At 42.3% G+C, this 19,276-nt stretch overlaps 1 protein-coding gene across 3 annotated transcripts in view; it reads left to right on the top strand.

The window, feature by feature from the left end:
- Positions 1 to 217: 217 nt before the first annotated feature.
- The window catches only part of IKZF4 (IKAROS family zinc finger 4), an 80,790-nt gene continuing 61,731 nt past the window's right edge, over positions 218 to 19,276 (top strand). For 2 of the 3 annotated variants that reach the window (XM_039326757.1, XM_039326758.1), the window contains exon 1: positions 218 to 1,242. The gene's annotated coding sequence lies outside the window, so the exon portion shown is untranslated. Of the gene's footprint in view, positions 1,243 to 1,296; positions 1,450 to 19,276 lie in introns of those variants that run through there. The other variant, XM_039326759.1, reaches the window with a different exon arrangement.

The raw sequence follows: 19,276 nt of genomic DNA, 5'->3' as shown, positions 1-19,276 counted from the left end.
TTGAAAGTCACAACTGTTCTCGTCGTTATTACTCATTTCTTGGAATTGACCTTCTCTACGATTCTTGTTGGTTTCTACTTCCAGTGAATTCGGGCTGATCGCTTGCACGGGAATCAAACTGGTGGGGCGCAGGAAATGTAAATTCACACGCTATTATATTAGCAAAAGAGTAAATCAAGAAACATAAACTTTGCGTTGTTGCAAAAGAAAAACGGCATTTAATTATTATTAATTTACGCATAGATACAAACAATAGAAGCTGCCCGGACCCTACAAGACTGGCCTGTTTACAACTTTAAAAATAGGAAACAGTAACATAAGAAACTAAAGTCTTAAGACACATTCGGATACTGATTAATATACAGCATTTCTCTTTTTCAGGGGAAACCCACGCATTCAATTTTACGACAGAATTTGCGCTTGAGGAATCAGCCGTCGAATCGCAAGGCGGCATACATTCCTAAGACTTGACTCTTGCCTCCTATTTTTGTTTAGGCTTGGGACAGATAGAAAGCCCTGAGGTCTTAAGAGCTATCTGTTCCACTTAGTTCCCACTATTACAGGATGGATTGACAACCGTAACTCTATTAAGGAGCAAGACGGGGATATTTGATCGCAACCACCGTTATTAATGAAGCGCATACACTGTATTCGGCTCCCAGACACGCCCCACCGCTTTCTTTTACTATACTAGCGCCTCCTCTCGATGCTCTCGAAGTTCGGCTGCGCTGCCTTCTCTTTCCTCTCATCATTCCAAACGCCGGTGCTTCTTTAACATGCTAATCGATACGCTAGGCATTCGGGTTTGTGCCTGCAATTCAGGAATCTCCGGATCGCGGCTCTTTCTCACCCTTCCTGGCTACTACGTTTCTTTCACATCTCTCCATCGATCGGCTCGGCCTTCCACCCACTCTCCTTACAACGGAATGAGTCCCTCGGAGCGTGTTCGATGCACTCCGTGCTCACCCACCCCCTGACGGAACGATACCCTGGGCGCTTTCTCTGACCACTCGAGCTTCTCGACGCTCTTCTTCCCGTGCCTGTTTCCTAGCAGAGGGACCGGAAGTAGCTCGAGGAGGGGAGGGGGGCTTGGTCCCTCCTCAGGTGAAGGCGCTGCTGATGGAGCCGCCGTTGCGGAGCAATTGAGCCCCCCTCCAGCGCCCCCCACCCCCCCTCCCAGCGGCTGGGCCGGGGGGGCCCTCCCCATAACGAAGCGACCGGACTTGGAGTCCCGCAATTCAGGTGAGGAGGAAGTGGCACGGTGTACGGGGGCCGGCCGGGGACAACGAGCAGAGAAAAAGCCGGAAAAGTGAGGGGTCGGAAAGTGGGGTTGAGGTAGTAGAGGGGGGAGGGACAGTTGGGGCAGCTCTCCGAGGCTTCGGGAAGGGGGACTGCGAGGCGATGATGGGAGCCGAGGCAAAGTGTGGCTGCCTATTTGGAGTCACTATTGTAAGGTGGTAACTAAGGAACTGCTGCCAGTAGGGAGAGAAAGGCTCGGAGGAAACTTAGGCTGCGCCTTGGGGAAGCAAGGATGTGCTGGGCGAGGAAACAAAGAGGAATTGTGTGGGTGTCTGGGGGCAGTTGGGAGTGCAGCTGATCGTGGGTGGCGGAGGCAGCTGGCGAAGTTGCAGTTCTGGAGGGGTGAGCTTGGTTCAACGGATTGGGAAGCGCTTCTCATTTCAATGTGCTCTTGCCCAAACTGTTTAAAAGCAATCACGAGGGTTTGAGGTCCTCTAGTGATCAATACTTTTGAGTATTGCCTTGTATCGAAGCTACGAATCATAGGCTGTTATGCATGCTTGGCGATTTAGTTTCACACCGTAGCGATATCTCTTTTGGCCGGAAATATGCTTCTAATTGCCTTGTTGCAATTAATTAGCTACCATGTAGTATTTATCTTCAGGTGCATCTTTGCCTGGAAGGGAAGGTATTTTGGAATGGTGCTTCTATTGTATAACGCTCAGCGTTGTTCCTTTTGGAAATAAAACTCTTATGTGCATTAATTATCAACTTGGGGGGGTGGGATAAATTTAGCTGATATTAAATCTAAAATGCTCTAAGGCTCACTTATATAGCCTGATTGCCTATGTGTTTTAGTAGTGTGTTTTAGTGGAGAAAAACTGCCTCTTGCCAATAAACTTTGCTAGTAGCTAGTTACTCTAAATTCCAATCTTTTGCATGTTCCACTTTTTGTATATTAAAGTTTGATACGAAGAATAAGACATTTCATTTTTTAAATAATGAAAATGCATTTTTCTTCTCTTTGTATGGGTTTGTGTGTTCGAGAGAGATGAAAATAAATGGCAGCAAATGACAGTATCTCTGAGAAAACAGTTTAAGAATAAACCTGTTGAGCAATGTGAAGGAAGTTAATTTTCATTATTTTGTACTCTTTTTAATTTGAGAACTTCCTTGCTAATACATTGGGACTTGCTTTTGGGAGATGATTATTATTCAGACCAGTTAAAGGTCAAAGTGTAGAGGCTACTTTGTTGGAGAACCAATGGTTTATGTGAGTAGAAATCAACACTACAGCATCCAGTGTCAAATTCCAATTAGCATAGCTCTTAGGTTTGGCTGCTTTGTCATCTCTAATTAATAAAGGTTTGCTTTGAGGCAGTCAAACAATGCCCAGCCAGCTTTTGTCACAGTATACTTAAGTGACAAATTCATGTAGGACTTTCTGATTAGTACTTCAGCTATATTGGAAAAGTCGCTACTATGATTGTTTTGATGAATCATTTAATCACTCTTAGGTTTTGGGTGAGTTTTTGTACATTATATTTATAGAAGTTATGGAAAATGTGTTCAGTTATTGAAATCTAGCTAGATCAAATCAGAGGCTCAATGTTATGAGTGAGACAGTATCTACTGTAAAAAAGCATGATTTGTGTGGCCAAAATGCTCTTTTCTTGTTGTTACCCTATAAAGCAGACTTCATTCTTTCTCTAGACTCTATAGAATTTTAATATAGTTCTATCAGGCAAATGAATCTTAAGATAGTTTTAAGATAGGGATTTTTATTAGTCCAAACGGGTAATTAGTTTTCAAGTTTTCTTTGCTCCCTAATGCTAATGATATGCCATGTTAGTTTCTCATCAGTGATAGTTTCTTTGTCTACATGAAAACTACAACTTGCTGACTTCAGGGTCTTAGTGTTTAATATGATTTAATATGGCTGGATTCATTTAATCAAGTTTTGTTCTGAAATGAACAGTTTCTTGTTGCTGACTATTTTTTAAAAAAAAACAATTTGGGGGATTTTCTCTTTTCAAGTCTAATAGCCTAACTTTATACAAGTTTAGTAAGAAGTAAAGTCCACTGTACTTAATGGGTCTATAAGGTTGATCATGATAGTTTTGCAGTTTTTATGGCTAAGAGAGTGACTCAGTCTGACTAGCTTATGATAAAATAAAGATTTCTACTATGGACATACTACCTAATTTATAGTTCTGAGTCCAAAATGTTGTATTGCCTCACATACAGGATAAAAATCTGTAATCATGATAAATGGGTAGTGTGCTTTATTTAATGCTTCCTTCAAGTAGCTGCAGTGGAATATTATTTTGTAGTCTCAGGTTCCATCAAGAACCCTTTTTGAGAACTTTGCTCAGACTGGGTGTCTAATGACTGTAGCAAGAAATTGTATGAAACAAGTCTTCTTTGAAGCTGTACCGATGTAATTGTAAGATTACTTTAAATAATGTAAGTTGCTCTAAATTTTAGTGTCCTTGGTTATGAATATTATGGGTAGGTATGGTTCATTGTAATAAATTTTTCAGTAAAATAAATAATGTTTCTATTATTGCCACCTTGCTATATTCCTTTAAATTTGGGAAGAGAAGGGCTTTAAAAATGGAATGACCAAATGATCATTTCCCTTCCATTTCTGTGTGGTAGAATACACTAAGATATGTTTTGTTTGTTTAAAGATGTCTCTGCTACTACCCATTATTGAAAAACTGGACACATGATTATTAAGTGTTAAGTGTGATGTCTGAGGGGAAATTAAAGCCATTTTCCAGAGCATCCTTTATAAAATGTAGTTCAAGAATTCCAGACCATCTTTTAGTGCATGGGTCCCCAATCCCTAGTCCGTAGACTAGTACCGGTCCGCGGCATGCCAGTAACCAGTCTGCACAAACAAGCAAAGCCCCATCCGCAGGATGCAGGCAGCACAGAAAACCACACATCCTCCGGTCTGTGGGAAAACTTCTCTCCATGGAACCGGTCCCTGGTGCCCAAAAGGTTGGGGACCTCTGTTTTAGGGCAAGCAAAAAAAAAAAAAAACCCACACAAATCAACAGAAAAGTTCAGAATTAGAGTTGATTTAAAATAAAATGGAATATGAAATTTATTAATAAAGATTTTACTAACCAGGAAATCGATGCTATGAATAATGGATTTATGGAAATATGAAATAATTCAGATGATGATGGAATCTCTCTGTCTATATATGGCTATTTTTCTTGTTGAGGATGGTTAAGTTTATCACTGTCAGAAATTAAGACAAACCCATTCAGGTTCAGCCCAACCAGTTAGAACAGTTAAGGAGAAACTTCTTATAATCTCATATTTCTGAGCGACTTGGTGCTGCTTCTAGCAACCGTCAGAAATATGAGTCAGTCGCCAAGCGTCTGAATTTTGATTGTGTGATCATGGAGATGCTTCAACAGTTATAAATGTGAAAAACGATTATGTCACTTTTTCCAATGTTGTAACTTTGAACAGTCACTAAACAAACTCTCGTAAATCGAGGACTACCTGTATGTGGCATATAGAATTTATTTTTTTCAAAACTCAATTATGCTCTTTGGAAGAGGATGAAATGGGAGTGGATTTTTGTGAATATGTTTATATTTGGGTGTAAAGCTTTTCTGTTTTTTGTTCTTCATGGAAGAATGAGGGAAAAATATTTTAATCCTATTTCAGCAAAATTGGTAACTGATTGTATGACAGTAGAACTTTCCAAGTCCTCTCTGGAGGCTGAATTGAGGCAGTAGAAAGGAGATTTCTACTTTGGACAAAAGCATTTTTAACGTAGTCACTTGGATAGGCCATGCAATTTTAGCTTGCCAAATGAAATTATACGCTCCTTGTGTTGTCATGCCAATAAGCAGATTACACCAAAAGAATAGAAGAGTGGTGGACAAAAAAATATAAAAAAGTCAGCACTGATAAAAAGTCCAAATTTATTGTTTATTCATTTAATGAATTTGTAATACAGTGTGATGCTGAGGTACCGTAGTATTGTAGCAGTGGCCTTTTTCCAGGTGCCATTATATGGCCTATGTACCACCTAATTTGAGCTCAGTTCTCTGAAACTGAGCAGTTTGCAACTTATAATCATTTTGTAAATCCTGATATATAAATATAATTTATCCTGATCTGTATTATTATCCTGGTCTTCCTAATATGTTTGTTATGCAGCAAGCTGATAATAGTGATGCCACCCAATTATTCACAGATTTTAGTTGATTTAATTCACATTCATTTTCATATTGCAGCGCTAGAACAATTATGAAGCAAAAAGCACGCTTTTATTTTCAGATAATCTATTAGTGTCATAACAGAAAGTTTAATGTGATAATTTGGGGGGAAGAAATACCTCCTTTAAACTTGCAATTGCCATTTGCATTTTTGGAAAGTAGTTCTGCTGGTGCTATTCTAGTGCTTGATTATTTGAGTCGGCTTCTTAGACTATTTTGCTTGTAAACTTTTGCCCATTTATCTGGAATTAAGTGCCTTGGACTCTGTGGAACTTGATACTTAGTAATCTACAATATACATGGCACTGATGGCGAACCTTTTAGAGACCGAGTGCCTAAAAACTGACCCTGCCCTCGCTCCACCCCCTGCCCTGCCCCCACCCCGCCTGCCCGCAGGACCACTCATCGCCTCCAGGGCCCACCGCAGATCATTCAGGCAGTCCAGCAGCGCCATGGCAGCCATGCCCTCTGCCTGCGTCCCACAGCATCAACTGTGCGTGATGGGGCATGAGGGCAGAGTCTTGTCTACTCTGCCTGGCTGCCATGTCCTTGGCTGCGCTGCTTCGCATGGGCCACACTCAGGGGCGACTCTCCTCCAGGGGGGCTGCTGGGGAGGAGGGGGCCATGGGGGAGGCGGGGCTGGGGCAACGGCACGTGTGCCCACAGAGAGGGCTCTTTGTGCCGCCTCTGGCACATGTGCGATAGGTTCGCCAACACTGATATATGGGATTGGTCTATAAACATTTTTATTGTAATTGTTATTCAGTAAATGTTTCAGATTTAAATTTTTGTACAGTGTATTGGACAAAGGATGATGAAGAAGGAAGCCATGTCAAAGACCCAGAGAGTAAGTTATAGGTAGCAGCTACAAATCTGAATATCTGAGATTTTACTAGAATAGAATCTGGATTTATGCAAAGAATGAGGGGTTTTGTATGTTTTATCTATACTAGTCTGTCAGTAGTATCCCTATTATTATGATTGTTCTGTAGCCAAAACAAAGTTATGAAAAAAGGGAGCTATCAGCGAATCCAGGAAAGACCCAAGATTTACAGAAGCCAAAAAGGAGAGGAAAGGCACCAATTTCCCAGAAAATAACAAACCGAGGACTTGAGCATGTTAGATGACCATGGAATCTATCTTCTAGTGACAATGCATCTCACAAATAAGAGGGAATAAAATATCCTGGAACAGGAATATTTATGTTTTTGTCTAACAGTTTCTGCTTGTGACATCTCAAAATGCAAGAGCTTTTGCAGAACCTTGATAATTCCGCGTAATGCTGTTTTATTTTTCTGCTTCTTGCTTTCTTCTAGTCACAGTGATAAATATGACAAGATGCTTGTTGAAAACAAAAGTCTGAGCAGAGATTCCCTACCATCCCGACCATGGTCAGCCAACTTGAGTCCCCATTTCCCCCAGATTGCCACCAAAATGTGTTGGGACAGTTATTGGAAAAGTACTTAAAAAGAAACAAAACCCCCCGAAATGGATAAATGAACAGAGAGAGCATATTTTACACACTTACACACAGTATCATTACTGCCACTTCCCTTCAGGGCTTGGAATCCCAAACAAAAGAAAACAAAATGGTTAACCACTCTGCAGTGTTCAGTTTTTCCCAAGAATCAGTGAATACTCAGAATTGTTTATTTAGTATTGCCCATTTTTCCGGTCCCTGAAAGCTTCAAATCTGAGATGAAATCACACAATCTATGTCTGTCATGATGCCTAGACCTAGTGTGTGTAAACTACTAGAGCTCCCTTCCAGTTTACAAAATCCTTTTAGCCATTGGCCTGCCTGTCTTAGAGAGCTGTCTTTTCTGCCTTCTACATAAGAAAATTTTACAAAACTGGCATTTCCCCCCTCCCACAGGATTGCTAATCTATATTTTTCCCATACCTGTCTTTATACATAATTGCCTTGGAATTCTCACAGAAATAATCCAATAATTGATCAGAGCTGTTATTATATAGACATAATGCAGTGACTTCTTGCTGAATTCCCTTTATTATATATCCTAAGGTATAATGCTTTTGTGAAGAGAACTCTTTCTTTTTCTGAGTATTTGCAATGTTCCTTGGCCTCCAGCAAATTTTCTTCTTTGTTTTTGGGTTGGCTCCACTTTTGTGACACAGAATTTAGCTGGTGTGGGTTTCCTGGGAAGATGAAAATAGCATGAGGAACTGGGAAAGTGAACTACCCTCCTTTTAAAAAAATTCTCTCTTTCTGGGAATTGTGTCTTGCAAATTGATGGGGAACTCGCAAGAAAAGATGAAGTGTGTGTTTGATATGGAAATACCTGCATGAATGTTAAAATAATGCTCGCATTACTTTGGCAGTGGTCCATGCATCATTTTGAAATCATTGTTATTGACTTTATTCCCCATAAGTTTTTCACTTCTTAAAGAAGACCAAGTCATTCTTAACATCGGTGCTTAATCCTTTAGGAATAAACGTATCTCCTGCAAGTGATTTGAAGAATTTCTATGTATTTTTCTTCAGAAAATAACTTTTTAGCGTATGAATCTACAAGGCAGACCTAAGGGAGATACTGAGAGCTCTCTTTGAAATAAGCATAAGTGCTAAATGAAAAAGGTTCTTTTCAATATTAAATGCTTGAATTTTCAACAACTCTAAGGTCATTCGGACAAATGAGCATATCATAGGTGTGGGCTACAACAGCATATAGTGTCTTCGAGGTCTATAATTAATATGCATGTAATTTTTAATTAGCTAACTAATGAAGCTGAACATCTATGGAAGAGAGCTTTTGATAAAGATTACTACCACTTGGCCATAAACCATGTTAGTATCTATGTGGTTAATCAAATATTCAGTAATGATTCACTCTTTGGAAATTATAAAATGTGTTAAGAAGAGCATGTGTTGCTGCTACTGAGTTTTTAACACAAAGTTAGAAATAGTTGTTTAACTGAAACCTGAAGTTTGAGATTTTTCAGAATACAGGTAGTCCTTGAGTTACAACAGTTCACATAGTTACCATTTGAAGTTACAGTGGCACTGAAAAAATGACTTATGACCATTTTTCACATTTATGACCATTGCATCATCCCCATAGTTACGTGCAAAATTCAGACACTTGGCAACTGGTTCATATTTATGACAGTTGCAGTGTTCCAGGGTCATGTGATCACCTTTTGCAACCTTCTAACAAGCAAAGTCAGTGGGGAAGCCAGATTCACTTAATTATTGTGTTACTTACTTAACAACTGCAATGAGTCACTTAACAACGGTGGCAAGAAAAGTTGTAAAATGGGACAAAACTCACCTCCCCTTTGTGTCAGAGGCACACTTTAAGGTGCTTCCTTGTTGAAGGGATTAGCTGGTGACATCACTGTTGCCTGGGGGATGCCCGTAGAGGCTCCTTTCATGTACCCGTCAAGGAGCTGGAGTGAAGGATGGGAGCTCAACCCCGCCACACAGCAGCACTCAGGTCTCATATGCGGGCTTGCTAACCTCCAATCCAGCATCCTAACCATGTCAGCCACTGCACTCCTGGCAAAACTCCCTTAACTACAGTCTTACTCAGCAAGAGAAATTTTGGGCTTAATTGTGGTCATAAGTTGAGGACTACCTGTATAAGTGATGGGAGGCAGAGGAAAAACTTATCTACATTTTCAGTCATGAAATATTTAATTTAATTAATTTAATTAATTTTATTTATATGCCGCCCAATCCCAAAGGACTCAGGGCGGCGTACAAAATTAAAACAATCATCTAACAATAAAACGATAAAATAATACAATCATACCGCGAGTCCGATCATATCCCGCCCCCCCCCCGGGGACATCAGCCCCAGGCCTGCCGGAACAGGAGAGTTTTAACGGCTTTCTTAAAGGCCGGCAGGGTGGGAGTTGTTCGAACCTCGGGGGGAAGTTGATTCCACCAGGTCAGAGCCACCACAGAAAAGGCCCTTCCCCGAGGGCCCGCCAGCCGACATTGTCTGGCCGATGGAACCTGAAGGAGGCCCAATCTATGGGACCTCACCGGTCTCTGGGAACTGTGCGGCAGTATGCGGTCCTGTAAGTAACCTGGCCCTATGCAATAAAGGGCTTTAAAGGTGATAACCAACACCTTGAATTGCGTCCGGAGACCCATAGGAAGCCAGTGCAGCTTGCGGAGGATAGGTGACACGTGGGCGTACCTTGGCGCGCCTACAATCGCTCTTGCGACTGCATTCTGAACCAACTGCAGCCTCCGAACGCTCTTCAAGGGTAGCCCTATGTAGAGCGCATTACAGTAATCCAGTCTTGAGATGACAAGGGCATGAATGACTGTGAGTAAAGCCTCTCGGTCCAAATAAGGCCGCAACTGGTGCACCAGGCGAACCTGGGCAAAGGTCCCCCTGGCCACAACCAATAGATGTTGTTCCAAATTTAGCTGTGAGTCCAGGAGGACACCCAAGTTGCGTGCCTGCACTGAGGGAGGTAAATTTGCCTCCCCCAGGACTAATGATGGACCATCCAGTTGACCTTTGGGAGGCAAGACCCAGAGCCACTCGGTCTTGTCAGGGTTGAGTCTAAGCCTGTTCACCCCCATCCAGACCCTCACATCTTCCAGGCACCGGCACATCATGTCGACTGCTTCACTGAAAGGACACGGGGTGGAGATATATAATTGGGTATCATCCGCGTACTGATGATACCTCACCCCGTGTCGCCGAATGATCTCACCCAGCGGTTTCATGTAGATGTTAAAAAGGAGGGGGGACAGGACCGAGCCCTGAGGCACCCCATGATCGAGGCGCCTAGGGGTCGATCTCTGTCCGCCCGCCAACACCGACTGCGACCTGTCAGAGAGGTAGGAGGAGAACCACCACAATACGGTGCCGCCCACCCCTACCTCTCCGAGATGACGCAGAAGGATACCATGGTCGATGGTATTGAAAGCCGCTGAGAGGTCAAGAAGCACCAGGATAGAGGAATGACCCCTATCCCGGGCTCGCCAGAGGTCATCAGTCAGTGCGACCAAAGCAGGGCCTGAAACCAGATTGAAAAGGGTCCAGATAATGATTTGTGGTCATGTAATATGAGCCATTGATGGTGCAATGGTTAGAATGCAGTATTACAGGCTAATTCTGCCGGCTATCAACAGTTCATTCCTGACGGGCTCAAGGTTGACTCAGCCTTCCCTTCTTCCAAGGTCGGTAAAATGAGGACCCAGATTGTTGGGAGCAATATGCTGACTCTGTAAACCACTTAGAGCTGTAAAGCGCTATGAATGAGTATATAGGTAATCCCCAAGTTACGAACATTCTCTTAGTGAATGTTACGCAATAAGCACTCCCTAGTGTTTACGAAGAAGTTCCAAAATTATGAATATTTCATACCACCGCAGTCATTTCATCCTTGCGAACGACTGCAGAAACACTGCAATGTTAACCCTGGCTATTCCCTCCCTCCCGGCCTGGTCTCCATAGGCACTAGGCCTGTGGATACTTACCTTGAGAAGATCTAGACCAGGGGTAGGCAACCCAAAACACTCAAAGAGCCACTTGGACCCGTTTCCCACTGAAAATAAAATACTGGGAGCCGCAAAACTCTTTTGGTATCTAAAATAAAGATAACATTGCATATATCCTTTTTTACCTTTATTATAGGTATATAGGTGTATGTATGTATGTATACACACACACACACACACACACACACACACACACACACACACACACTTTAAAATACTAAAAATGTGAATCCTGGGCATCATATTAACCAAACTGAAAGAAAAAACGAACACCAGGATACAATAAACCACAGTGTGCCTGAATCACAGCTTGAGAAACAACATCTGAGATCGCTCCAAAATGGGAGGGAGACAAGGCACAGAGATGTTTGGACAGCTGCCCCCGGGTGCTTGTACACCTGCCAGAAGAGCGATTGAGGATCGGAGAACAACCATCGGGGCCAGGGACAGGTTGCCAGATGCGGAGCAACTCGGTGCATTACAGATGAGCACAATCAACGGGCCAATGATGCGCTCGAGAAGCCGGGCGCAGAGGCAGGCCATTACATAAGCTAGCTCCCAGATCTCCTTTCACTCGAACTCTGAGACTGCCAACGAAAGCTTAGTGACTTTTTAACTATAGGTCTGTTTACATTAAACAGTCTGGTTTATTGTATCCTGGTGTTTGTTTTTCTTTCTTTCAATTTGGTTAATATATGTGTGTGTGTGTGTGTGTGTGTGTGTGTGTGTGTGTGTGTGTGTGTACACCTATAATAAAGGTAAAAAAGGATATATGCAGTGTTATCTTCATTTTAGATGTCAAAGAGTCTCTCTCTCTCTCCCTCCCTCTCTCTCTCTCTCCCCCCCCTCTCTTTCTCTCTCCGATCTTTTGCTCACCTGGCAAGCTGGCTTCAACCTGTTCTCCAACAAGCTGACACACATTCTTATTGGGCTAGCTCAGGGGTAGGCATCCTTGGCTCTTTTATGACTCATGGACTTCAACTCCCAGATTTCCTGAGTCAGCATAGCTGGCTAGCTAGCTCTCTCCTGCCTTTCCTGCTTCCTGTTTCCTGCAGAGATGCAGCAAAGGGAGGAGCCAGGCCCAAAAAGCTTTTCAGCTTGCGGGAACAGGATGAGGCTACTCTTTTTTACACACACACAGAGAGAGAGAGAGAGAGAGAAGCTCTATCTCTCTGCAAATGGCAAGGGAAGGCTCAAAGAGTCTCATGCAGCTCTGGAGCCACAGATTGCCGACCTGTGATCTAGACCAGGGGTGTCAAACTCAATTTCATTGAGGACCACATCAGCATTGTGATTGCCCTCAGGGGCTTGGGTGGGTGTGGCCTACTGGGTGGGCGTGGGTGGAGTGGGTGTGGTCAGGTCTACATCATTCGCATCAAGGGTGGTCTCTGGCAGAAAGGGGTGGGACCAGGGCAATTGCCAAGGCATGGTCCACTGGAGGAGCCTCACTGTTCCTCTCAGGCCATGCGGGGGAAGCTTATGGAGCTAAGACTGAATACGTTTCAACATAGATGGCCACCACAAAGTTGTACATAGGCTCCTTGCTGGCCTGGGCCAGGACCAAGGCAGAGGGGGCCGTTCCCTCACTGTTTCCAGGATGGCTTCGCGGGCCACATGAAACCACTTTGCAGGCTGCATCCAGCCCCCAGGCCTTGTGTTTGACATGTCTGATCTAGACAGTCTTTCTTTTTTGGCCTTCAGTGCATTTGCAGAGAATGGAAGCCTAAAGCAGGGCTTTTCAACCAGTGGTACGGGTACCACCTGTGGTACATTGGCACCTGGCAGGTGGTACACGACCATCCTAGAAAAGCGGTAGCGGGGGAGGGGAATGAGCTGAACCGATGGCAGCACCGCACAAGCCTGAGCGAGAGATGGCTGGAGTTGCAGAGCTGTCAGAGCTCAGCGGAAGTACCAGAATCAGTGCCGCTTTCCAGCTGATTGGCACTTCTTCCGGGCTGTCAGGGCTTAATGGAAATGCCAGGATCAGCACCAGGCTCCAGCTGGAGCTTGGCGCTGATCCTGGTGCTTCTGCTGAGGCCAGAAGAAGCGCCGATCAGCTGGAATGTTGCAGCATCTCCAGAGTCTTGTGATTTACATTCAGATGCTTGGCAACTAATTCATATTTATGATGGTCACAGTGTCCCAGGGTCATGTGACATGACCAAAACCTGCTGCAACCACCCAGCAGATGGGGGGAATAAAAACCAAACACCCCCCACCCCGCCCCCACTGCCAATCCTCAACAGAAATGCTCACAACAATGAAAACCTCGGACAGGAGGAAGAGCGCCGCCGGGTGTAGGCAGACAGGCGTCTTGCTCGGCTGTGGCTTGGGGGGCACTTTTTTCAATGCCATTGTAACTTTGAACAGTCACTAAGCGAACTGTTGTAAATCGAGGACTACCTGAACTTTTTTTTTTTTTTTTTTTTGGTCATCAAGTTTTTGACACCTTGCTAGCTGACTGGTGGTACTCGGATATTGCCATATCCTAAAAGTGGTACAATGGGTGAAAAGATTGAAAAGCCCTGGCCTAAAATACTGTGAGATCAGTAGCACGAGATCTCATGCTACTGACTTCGCATGATCTCACGGTACTTTAGACCTCTGTTCTCTGCAAACCGAGGCCTGGATGAGATCTGCAGCAAAAGGCTTTGCAAATGGAGAGAAGGCCTGAAACATTAAAGCCTTCCCGCCGTTTGCAAAGCCTTTTACTATCTTTGCAAAAAGTCTTTGCCGCCGAGAATGGAGCCCCAGATTGACGTACGCATCACTCCCCGGCCTCCATTCTCATCAGCAAAGGCCTTTCCTCAAGGCCTTGGCCGCTGAGAAAAGAGTCCCAGATTGACATGTGTGTCACTCCTGGCCTCTGTTCTCAAAAGCCTGTGCTGCCGAGAATGGAGGCTGGACAACGCACGCGTCAAGGCAGGGTTCTGTTCTCGGCGGCGAAGGTCTCGAGGAAAGAACTTTATTGTCGAGAACAGAGGCTGGGAGCAACGTGTGCGTCAGGCTGGGGCTCCATTCTTGGCAAAGGCCTTGTGGTTCTCATTGGGTCTGGAGGAGGCCTTGGGAGTTCTGAAGCAGGTGGCCTGTTCCATCACTAGGCCCCCCCATGCCCTTCCTTACTCTGAGATACCCCATTTGCACTTAACGAATCGTGCATTCGATTAGCAAATACGTGGGCAAAATCAGGGAGTGATCAGATTCAAGATACGCCATTCATTCCTACGAATCCTTGAGTTACGAATGGAGTGGGCAGGCTCCATTGCATTCATAACTCAAGGACTACCTGAATAAGTCTAAGTGCTATTGCCAGGGCTGCTATTCTTCCATGTAACAGGAGTTGAAAAACCCTGGGAACTTAATCTCGAAACATGGAAAAACAATTCAGAACTCTAATAAAAATATGTATTAATCTCCAAATTTATACAAAGTCCAATTCCAACTCTCTTTTAATATCAGTTCGATTCATAAGCATGCATACAAGTGCAGCGCTGGCCGTAATAGGATGCCTCTCCTCCTTATTTCTTTCTCTTCTTTTCGCCAAGATTCTCTGTGCCACAGTTACAGGTTCATAGTGAAAAGAATCAACACGTGCTAAAGATTGAGCAAACATTTTATTTGGCACCAAAAATTTATTTACCTTAGCTTTTTGTTAATTTACAAATAAAAGGGATATTTTTAAGCTAGAAATATTTCTACTGATCCAGATTTCCCCTTCCTCTTCCTCTGAATAGTTGGTTCATCTGACTAACCTCTCTTTGCAACAGGAGTGGAAAACTGATATTCATAGAGGAAACTAGGCTTCTGCTGATGGAAATGATGGTTGAGGAAAAATCAGTAGAATCTTCCTAGATCTGACTAAGTTTTCCCATAACTCATTAAGCTTCAAGGTGTTAATGATTGTGTCCAATTCCCAGGCTGCTACCAAGTCCATGTTTTCACTGTTCTACCCAATTTTTGAAATTCTTTTTTTGGAAATATGCAGTTGGCCTTTAATGGGAATTGGGCACATAACTCCTTCTTTTCCTTGCCTTTGTATCTCAATGAAAGCAGCATATGACAGAAATTTGGGGAAAAAAGGTTTCTCTACTCCTCTTCCCAAATGCACAATTGTCAGCCTTTTTGGTTCCTTTCTTGCTATTTTTGTAATCAATTTGTTCATTATATTCTCTAGTACGTGTAGATGAAGATGTATGTGAATGTATGAAGATGTAGAAGTGAACTGGAATACATTTAAAAATGCAATAGTAGAGGTAACAAATTCAAAACAGAGAGAGGGGTACCACAAGAAACAGTGGATGACGGAGGAAATTCTTCATCTCATGGATGAAAGAAGATCTTATAAAAATAAAAACAAAGAAAAATACAATGAATTGCAGAAAACAGTTAGAAGAAAAATTCGACTGCTAAAGAAAAGTGGTTTGCAAAGAGATGCAAGGAAATAGAAGAGATAGAACGTATGCATGATAATTTCAATTTACCCAAAAAATGAAAGAAGCAGCAGGCCTCTACAAAAAGAAAACCAACAACTTAGTTGACAAAGAGGGGGAAATTATCTTAGATGAGGACAAAAAACTAAAAAGATTGAAGAACTTTTTGAGGACACTAGGGATGATATAGATATGGGAAGTATAACAACTGGACCGACCATCACTATGGAGGAGGTTGAACATGCAATAAAAATAGCAAAAACAAGAAAAGCCACAGGACCTGATGATATCCCAGTAGAAATTTAAAAATTGCTGGAAGACAATGGGAAGAATTTTTTACTGCAGCTCTTCAATCGAATATATGAAGCAGGAAAGATACCAAATGATTGGCTAAAATCAACGTTTGTGATAATCCCCCCCAAAATAAATGCAAAGTAGTGTACCGAATATAGAACAATAAACTTAATGAGTCATGCCCTGAAAATATTCCTGAGAATAATTCACACAAGAATATACAACAAAATTGAGGAGTGTCGAGGTAACACACAATTTGGTTTCAGAAACAATCTTGGCACACGAGATGCGCTATTCAGCGTTCAAGTTCTTGTACAGCATTGTAGAGATGTCAGTCACAGTGTTTACATGTGCTTCATTGATTTTCAAAAAGCATTTGATAAAATAAGACACAGCAAACTATTAGAAATCCTGAAACAAGGGGGACTAGATGACAAAGACATCCAAATCATAAAGAATCTATATTGGCATCAGTTAGCAAATGTGAGACTAGGCCAAAAATACTCAGCTGATGCAAAAATACGAAGAAGGGTTAGACAGGGATATATTCTGTCTTCACTGTTGTTCAATATCTACTCTGAGTCAATCTTCAAGGAGGCACTGGAGAACATCGATGCTGGCATCAAAGTAAATGGTGTTTGGATCAACAATTTAAGATATGCTGACAATACAGTTCTGCTTGCCTTCAGCTCCTCATCAACAGAGTCACAAAAATATCTGAAAAATACGACTTGAAGCTTAACACCTCAAAAACCAAGATCATGGTCGTCAGCAAACATCCCGTTAATTTACCACCAATAAATTCGGAAGGAATACCATTAGAAAAAGTTGAAAGGATCACGCACCTCGGTTCTAATTTACATGAAAGCTGGGACATTACCACTGAAGTAAAGACAAGGATAGAGAAAGCTCAAACAGCATTCTTCAAAATGAGAAAGGTCTTCTGCAGTCACGACATAAACCTAAGATTGAAAATCAGACTTGTCAGATGCTATATGTTTTCTATCCTGCTCTATGGAGTAGAAAGTTGGTCTCTGACAGAAGGCCACCTGAAGAGACTAGAAGCATTTGAAATGTGGATTTACAGGCGGCTGTTACATATAAACTGGGTTGACAAGATCAGAAAGGAGGAGGTGATAAGCCACCTGGGAAAGCCAAGGGAAATCATCAAAACAATTAAAAAACAAAAGTTAGAATATTTCGGACATGTGATGTGACACCCAGAAAAATATGGCATACTCCATTTAATCCTCCAGGGAAAGATTGAAGGCAGATGAGGTCCAGGCAGAAGAAGAACATCATGGCTTCAAAATCTAAGGGACTGGTTTGGACAAAACTCAGCAGCACTTTTTCGTGCAGCTGCTGATAACAACAGGATCGCCAACATGACCGCCAATGTCCGATAAAGGATATGGTGGTGGTGGAGGAGGAGGAGGAGGAGGAGGAGGAGGAGGAGGAGGAGGAAGAAGAAGAAGAAGAAGAAGAAGAAGAAGAAGAAGAAGAAGAAGAAGAAGAAGAAGAAGAAGAAGAAGAAGAAGAAGAAGGAAGAAGAAGAAGAAGAAGAAGAAGAAGAAGAAGAAGAAGAAGAAGAAGAAGTAGAAGAAGAAGAAGAAGAAGAAGAAGAAGAAGAAATAGTAGTAGTAGTACGTATAGTAATTCTTTATGGCTAAACTGAAAGCACACCATTCCTCAGCCTTGCTGTGAAAAGCTGCACTAGTAGGATATCTTAAAAGATTTGTGTGGAGTTAAGGGAGTTCGCTAAATGCCACAAGGCATCAACAGCAAGACTAGGACCCTTTTGGAAACCCAATGAAAATGTCATATTTTGAGAATTACTTATGGTCTGGTCAGGGGTCTGTTGGGAAAATTGAATTATGTGCCTTAAGTTAAATAAGCTTTGATCAGCCAAGCCCTTTTAATTGAAAGAAACAAAGCTCTGTTTGAGGGCTGACTACCATATTATATTTTGGGGCTAGATATTCATGTGACGTAAGATTAGAGAAGCTGATTATAAACATGTATTGCAACTGGTAATGTGTAGTCTCAGGAATGAGTCAAAATGTGGACTTCCTCGGCGGGAGCGAACAAGCTGGATTTAACTTGCTGCTATTTTTTTGTGGAACACTTCTTATATTGTTGCAAATCTGTGACCTTCCTTAATATGGTATTGAACATTATACTATATCAAGTGCCTTCCTAGGCCAGGAAGAAAACAGCCAAGTATCTATTGATCCGAAAAGGCAAGAGAAAACTTAGAATTTAAACACGGGAGCATAGATTTATATAAAGGTTTGGTATTTGTGTTCTGCAGTCGACAATTTTGTGTGTATATCATTTTATTCTTGGCTGGAATAAAGATACTAATTAAGCCAAATCATGCCTATGGGCCTTTTGCTGATTCATTCAGTTCCTGAATAAGAGATTAAGTGTCTGGAAAGCCCAGCTTTATAGCTGAGCCTACTGTAAGCCTGTCACTTGCCTTTTCTTCCAGCCATTCAATTATTATATTCTGGTAATGACATTCATCTCATCAGGTCTCCACTGTACTTATCGTTTTAGCACGTCTCTGTTAAGAGCACAACCTCTTATGATTCTTTTCCCATACTCTGAATGTTAGTGTGTATACAATGAAGGCCACTAGCTTTATGACCCACATTCTTATTTTTTCTTTGAGAGATTTAAGAAGCCCCATTTCAATAACACTCCCATTTTCCAGAGGGCACAAGTTCTTATTTGACTTCAGAGTTTTGTTTCTACTTCCACAGACTTGTGTTTAAAATTCTCGTAATCAAGCTTACCCTGTGTTATTAACATATTTTTACTAGTGAGGCACAACCCATTTCATGCCAGCAGTCTATTAATTAGGTAATTCAGATTTGCACTGGTAGTTAACATGCAGGACAGGTGGTCTTTATTTAACAACCACGCGTTGTTCATTGACCAAACTTAAGACAGTGCTGAATGAATGGTAGCTATGACTGGACCTTGTACTGTACTTATGATTGTCACAATGTCGTCGCAATCGTGTGGTTATGATTAGCAAGTTTTCTTGTCGACTACACACAAGCAAAGTCAGTGGGGAAGCCAGCAGAAACTCAGAAGTTATGGTCGTGGGAAGCCTTCACTTAATGTCTTAGGCAGCCTTATTTAACAACAGCAACTGGCTGCTGCAATTTCCATTGCTGAATAGCACAGTCATGTGCTTTTTTTAACTTATGACCATGTTATTTAACAGTGGAGATTCCAGACACAGTGCTGTTAAACAAGGGCTACTTACAGTATATTCTTTCCCTTTTTATTTCTCCTCTATTCAGTAGAAGAATGATTATAATTATTACTTGAACTCCCAGAAAACATGTGTGAGCCTTACTGTGTAGATCACATTAGAGAATTAATTCCATGGGAAGACTAGAACTATGATTTCTTGACATAGGCTACATTAGCAGAATCTTACAAGGCTATTTGTGCTTTATCTCCCTCCCTTCTTACGCTCCAGTGAATCAGGACAGTATTGATTTCAACTGCTTCCAAATATTATCTTGCTGCCAGGAGTTACAGAACATTTCAGCCCTCTT

This window comes from Crotalus tigris, unplaced genomic scaffold (assembly GCF_016545835.1).
Source record: "Crotalus tigris isolate CLP2741 ecotype Arizona unplaced genomic scaffold, ASM1654583v1 scf7180000024345.2110221, whole genome shotgun sequence".
Taxonomy (NCBI): Eukaryota; Metazoa; Chordata; class Lepidosauria; order Squamata; family Viperidae; genus Crotalus; species Crotalus tigris.
The sequence above is the reverse complement of the archived record's forward strand: the minus strand, read 5'-3'. Positions and strand labels throughout refer to the sequence as shown.